The sequence below is a fragment of the Psammomys obesus genome, unplaced genomic scaffold (assembly GCF_907164565.1).
Source record: "Psammomys obesus unplaced genomic scaffold, mPsaObe1.curated_primary_1811, whole genome shotgun sequence".
In the NCBI taxonomy this organism is placed as follows: Eukaryota; Metazoa; Chordata; class Mammalia; order Rodentia; family Muridae; genus Psammomys; species Psammomys obesus.
Window position 1 is genome coordinate 1,138,271 of NW_026590061.1, and position 5,965 is coordinate 1,144,235.

The 5,965-nt window shown below is 52.5% G+C and overlaps 1 protein-coding gene across 1 annotated transcript in view; it reads left to right on the plus strand.

Moving 5' to 3' along the window:
- The window catches only part of Tmtc1 (transmembrane O-mannosyltransferase targeting cadherins 1), a gene marked incomplete at its 5' end in the record, with an annotated part of 135,277 nt that overhangs the window by 96,518 nt on the left and 32,794 nt on the right, over nt 1-5,965 (plus strand). The gene's annotated exons all lie outside the window — the stretch shown is intronic.

Sequence of the window (5,965 nt, forward strand, 5' to 3'; positions counted from 1 at the left end):
AGGAGGGTGGAGAGGCCTGCCCTGCCCTGTGGCTGTGAGGAGGGAGGGCAGGCCTGCCATGCCCTGTGGCTGTGAGGGGCTCCCCTGTGAGGAGGAAGGAGTACATGGGAGCAGACTTGCTGCAGCTGCTGAAATGTCAGCTTATCTACCCTATGGTTTTTCTCCCAGACTCCAGTAGTTCTCAGCTTCTTTCAAGTCCTGTGGACTAGGGATCCACAAAAGGAAACCCCAGTTTCACTGAGAATTATAAAAAGAGAGGAAGAAGAGAGGGAAGAAAGGAGGGAGGAAAGGGCACTTAGCTGTCTGTGTCCCATGTAAATCTGTTCCACATTGTCGCACTCCTGGCCTGAGTGCCCTGACCTGACCACAGAGAAGCCAAGTACAGCCCCCTGGAAGGTTGCTGGTCCAGGAGCTGCTCTGGCTGTTTTTACCAGAGAAGCCAGACTGAGCCTGACTCCTGGTGCCCTTCTCTCTTCCTCCTTTGTGAGTAACAATTCCTAAGCTGCTTCAGCGCTCAGCTTCTGTTCTCCTTCCAGCCTTCCAGCCTACCCAGAAAAGGCCCTTTTCTTATTTGCTGCCAGAAATCTTTGGAGAAAAGAGACAGAACTAGACTATTTGCTTGGCTTCCAGGGTCAGAGTTTTACCATCAAAACACACTGAACTAACATTTTCCTGCTCTGATAAATGCCACTTTGTGCGTGTTGTAACTGAGCAGGCAAGTCGGGGGCTAGAATCAGTCTTTCTCGGGAATTTTGCTCTTTTATTATGACCCCAAGGGAGACATATAATGATATGGCTATCTTTGTGCATTATATGTAAAAAAAGACACACTGGAAGGCCAAGAAAGAAAGAGAGAGAGGGCGAGAAAAGAAAGGGAAACCCTAAAATTCCATAGAACTGATGAAGCAAAACTAGTTGCTGAGAGTGGTCAGGCCGTTGATAAACACTTGTGCTCACCCTCACGCCAGCTGGAGGCCCTTCTGCTCCGACCCAGAGCACGTCTCCACCCACTGCAGAGGAGACTGTGCAGGACTCAGGGAAGGCTGGTGGTCAGCACTGCGAGTCTGCGTGGAAGAAAACCGTCACCCCAGACTCTCAGAAAGTCCTCCACCGTGAGTTTGTGGTGACAGCATCTGTTAAAGCTGAAACGGGTGTAAGGGAAGATTTGCTTGTGTTTGTTTCTGAGGTCTGTGACTGTCAGTGTCAGTACAGGACTGCGTATACTCTACATACTACCGGTTTAGCTTATACTGTGTGAGATCTGTACCATAAAACATGGCAGATAAATTCAGTATTGAAGCAAATAGTACTGCGCAAGTGAACCTGCAGTTCAAGGGTATTTTTCAAGAGTTGCTCATGAATGCTTGGAATTGTCCTGTAAATCAGATGCTTTGTGTAAGCGGGACTTTGATAAACTGAGGTTATTTGTAGCTCTAATCACATGCTTTATCCATGTGAGAAGAGTAATAGTAAAGGCACTCATGAACCTGAAACACTGCATGGCAACATGGCTTCTCCTGCTTCTCCCAGTTCATGAAACACTTCCACACATTATTTTATGCAACCTTTCAAAGCAGGCGTGCAGGCAGTGTCCATCTGTAATCCACACAGCTAAGCCTCCGAGAGGCTAAGTGGCTCATCTGTGGCCTCGGAATCCGGAAGTCCCCTTGCCTGTGCTTCTGATCGGCTCTCTCAGGAGCTCCCCCTCCTTCATCCCAAAGCTTCAGACAGCTGCGTGGGCGCCCTGCACGCCTCCACGTGCTGGCTGCCTGGGATCTGTGTTTACGGGAGGCTGGCGCGGTCAGCTGCTTTGACCTGGACATTTTCTGTCACGTAGATCTCCTGCCCTCTTCCTCACTCTGCAGAAACAGCTGTCTGCTGACGGCACAGCAGCACAAGGCTCTCAGTGTCATCCTTTGCTATTTGCTGTGCAGTGGGCGTGCTGATCAAGCCATGCCCTTTTGCAGAGGGAGAGAAGTAAGAGCCCGTGAATTTAAATACTTCTCTCAAGATCAACAAGTGTCCAGAGTTGAGATGCAGACCAACGATTTGGTCCAACATCAGAGACTTGCTTTATTCGCCAGGAAAGGCCTTATAAATCTTAGTGCTGTTAGGTTAACTGTGAGAGGAAAAGGAAGCTTTGTATTGTCAGGGACCCAAAGGAGAATTATGTTGGTTTTCCGAGCCACATAGCTCAAAGGTTGGAAACCATTGACAGTTGCCCCGGTTACCCTGAAAACATGCTGGAAAATGACACAGCAAACGTTCATATAGAATCGCTCTTCATGTTGGATGAAGAGCTCTTCCGTCCCAGCTCAGAGCACAGGCTCATGCAGGGCTGGAGAGCTGCCCAGCTCTGCCACCAGGGTGCTTCCTTAGACGGAGTGAACTCTCACCTCCAAATAAATTTAGTCTTCTGGGGAATTTTCCATTAAATGTTTGTGATGGAGAAGAGTGGAGCAGAAGTGGGGGTGCTCTCAAGTATTGGCTAACAGCACCTGCAGCTTCTGAGTAGTCACCACTGGCTTGGGGTGCGGCTCCCTCAGCTCACCATGTTCCTGGGCTTCACTCTGAACCGTGGGGGGAATACACCCATGGGGGGTGGGAGAGAGAGCTAGTGATGAGTAGAGCCATTTGTGCACGGCTTTGTAGGTCTGTGAAATGATTCCAAAAGTGCGCTGTTGCCTTGCGGCTCCGCAGGTTTCCCCTTTGCCTGGCACTGGGCCTGTAGGCTCCTGTGTGCTCTGTGTGGAAATGTCTGCCCAGCAGCCTGGAGCTTCCTCAGCTGGAGTAAGCAGAGCAGGGTGCCCTCAGGTCCCTGGCTCTGGAGACAGAAGCTCACAGTTTCTCATTTGCTTGGTTTCCCACTTTGTCCATGAGGCCTCATCCTGCCCCTGGCGATGGAAAAAGAACATTTCCTATGCCTGCTGCTGGGAACTGCACTAAAACAGATGTTGAAGGATGAAGTTTCAGAATGGAGGCGGGTGTCAGTCACTGTAGTGTTTGTATCTGAAAGAATGTTCTCAAGAAGTTGCCAACCTTGCAGAGATTATTTTCTATGGCTTAACATTTCTGAGGCCATGTGTCAATTCAAGGACTTTGGACAAAAAGCCAAGTTCTCATGTTACTTGAAACTAAAATCTCTGCCAAATGATAAGGGTGTGGGGGGGTTTCTCCTTCATCCACAGAGCAGGGGCCAGGAAACTGTGGCCACGAGTCAGCTCTGGCCTCTGCTGTTTTTACAACTAAATTTTGTTGGAGCAAGGACACACCCATGCATTTATGTGGTGTGCACTTGCTGTTTCAAAAACAATATGAAGAAGAGAGGCAGAGGCATCCCGGCCTACATAGAGATGAAGGGAATTTACCCTCTGAGCTCCAGAGGTCCAGATATCTCAGTCCAGTAAAAGGAACTGACAATAAATAGCCTGGCAGCAGAAAAGGCAAGCAGCTGTGTTAATATGCACAGACAGTGCAGCGCAAGCCCTTCCACGTGTTTCTAAGAAAACAGGATTGAGAGACAGAGGACGGCAGGCCGGGGTGGGGAGGTCATAGAGCCCTTGAGGGTGCTGCTTCAGTCTGGCCATGCCCAGCGTACTTGCGGGTGATGCTTTGTGAGCCAGCATACAGAACGTCTGCACTATGACGTCTGCCCTCTTAGAGGAGGGGTTTGCAAGCCTGTAATTTTAGGGTTCTGTCAGTGTGCATATCTGCCTTACTGAATGCCAGCCTTGGGGCTGGAGGTGAGTTATTCAGCTGGCCAGTTTTCAGTGTCCTCACTTAGAGCATGGTGACCTGGGATCTGGCGCTTGCGTTGCCCTGACATGCTTGGAGCACAGAGGAACGCCCATGAACCCCGATGCTTTCGGTCATTGTCTCCCTGGTTCTGGTCTGTTCCCACTGCGGTGCACGGCTGTCCACTGTTGGGATTCTGCGCTTCCTGCTCTTCTTCCTGTCACAGGGCAGATCTGTGACAGCTAGTGAGGTCTCCCGCTGAGGGTGGGTGGGGTAAGGCACAGGAGCCGCCTGTCACAGCAGAAACCCCACAGCAGGTCAGCACGAGGGGCAAGGTGTTGAGCCTGAATCCCTGGGTTAGGCCCACTGCCCCTCTGCTCACTGGATGTGTGGCCTCACTCGGTACAATCCTCCTCTTTGCCCGAGTCTTCTGGGATTACAAACCTGTGGCACACGTAGCATGAGAAGCCATGCCTCCGAGTCAGACAGAAGGCGCTACCGCCGCCATCAGCAGTCTGCTCTGTGCAGAGGAGAGCGGAGAGAGCAAGCCGGAGCTGCAGGGGCTGCGCAGCATGGCCCCGTGCTTTCCGGGTCTTTGCTCAGCTGCCTGCGGGTTCTTCTTCAGCCATCGTGCTGAAATCCCCGTCGATTGCTTGGCTTCATGTAGCGTTCTGCGATTTACATGTGCTCTGCATTTAGCCTCCTCACTCACTCACTGTTTCCTCCCGTGTTCCGGGATAATTACAATCTTGATCTTCATAGAGAAGGTCTCAGTGTCTGCAGGGCTCATACCTACACAGCGTTCGTTCGTTAACTTACAGTGAGTGAGGGCTGGGCCTCAGGTGCGTTTGATCCCCCGCACCCGGGGAAAGGTAGAGGGGAGAGGAGACTCCCCATCACCTCTGACTCCACACAGTAACAAGTCAAAATCAACATTCTTCGGAGAACACTTACAATGCAGGAAAGATCAGGGTCTAGAGGACCATGTTATGGCCCCAGAGCACCCTGGATAGCTTGGGGGATGGCAGAAGCTGTCTGGAGCTGGAAGAGCAGGCATGGGGACCTCACACACCTGAGCGGCACAGGCACTGAGGTAACAGTAGCATGATGAACTCTACAGGAACAAGATCTGTAGCGGAACCACACATCTTTAAGGTGAAGTGTGAGACAGTAGGGCTCTGTGTGTGCTGGAGGCTGCTCTGGGCACTGAACACTGGGTTCAGTGCTGCTCACATCTGGGACACAGTTCACACAGGCTGTTTGGCCCCATGCAAGTAGGAAGGGGGCTCCCTGAGGCACAATGCATTCTTCTGAGCCTCTGTGCGCCCCTGTGGGTGGGGAAAGAGACTACGCGCTTTCAGAAATGTGATGCTGTGCCAAGTCCGGGGAAAGCGGGCCGGAGCCAGAGAGAGCCCTCAGCCACCCAGCCCGGGCAGCCTGGGGGGCGTTGGGAAATGCAGGTCCTCAGGTGGGCAGCTGGAGGCCCTTTACATTCCTCATCTCAGGTCCTCAGCGACCACTGTCCCCCGCCCCCCAGACGCTCCTCCAGGCTGCTGGGGTAGGACCTGCAGTGGGTCGGGCTCTGAACTCGCCTCGTGATGGAAGCCTGGGCTAGAGAATGTCCTCAGGGCCCCTGGGGGGCCACCATGCCCGCAGCTGTAAGAGTGAGGGAGCCTTCCTGAGTGGGTGCCTTAGGGAACCCACACATGTGTGACAGGGCAGGCGTCTGTGTTACTCTAGTAGCCTGCTTGGGAACCACCCCCTAGAATGAGCCCCAACCCACGGCGACCTTCTGTTGCTGTGAAGAGACACCATGACCAAGGCAGCACTTATGAGACAAGACATTTAATGGGGGCTGGCCTACAGTTTCAGAGGTTTAGTCCGTTACCATCATGGTGGAGAGCATGGTGGCGGCCAGCGGGTGCTAGAGCAGCAACTGAGAGTTCTGTCATGATGTGTACATGAAGAGAGGGCCAAGCATGAGCTTCTGACACCTCAAGCCCACCTCCAAGTGGGGCCTTCCTCCAGTGAGGCCACACCTCCTAATGGGGCTAACCTAATACTTTCAAATAGTGCCACTGCCTGGTGACGGAGCATCCAGGTCTGTGACCTAAAGGGGCCATTCTAATTCACACCACCACAGTGACCCCCAACCCACAATGACCCCTGACCCACAGTACCCCTGACCCACAGTGACCCCACACAGTGACCCCTGACCCACAGTGACCCC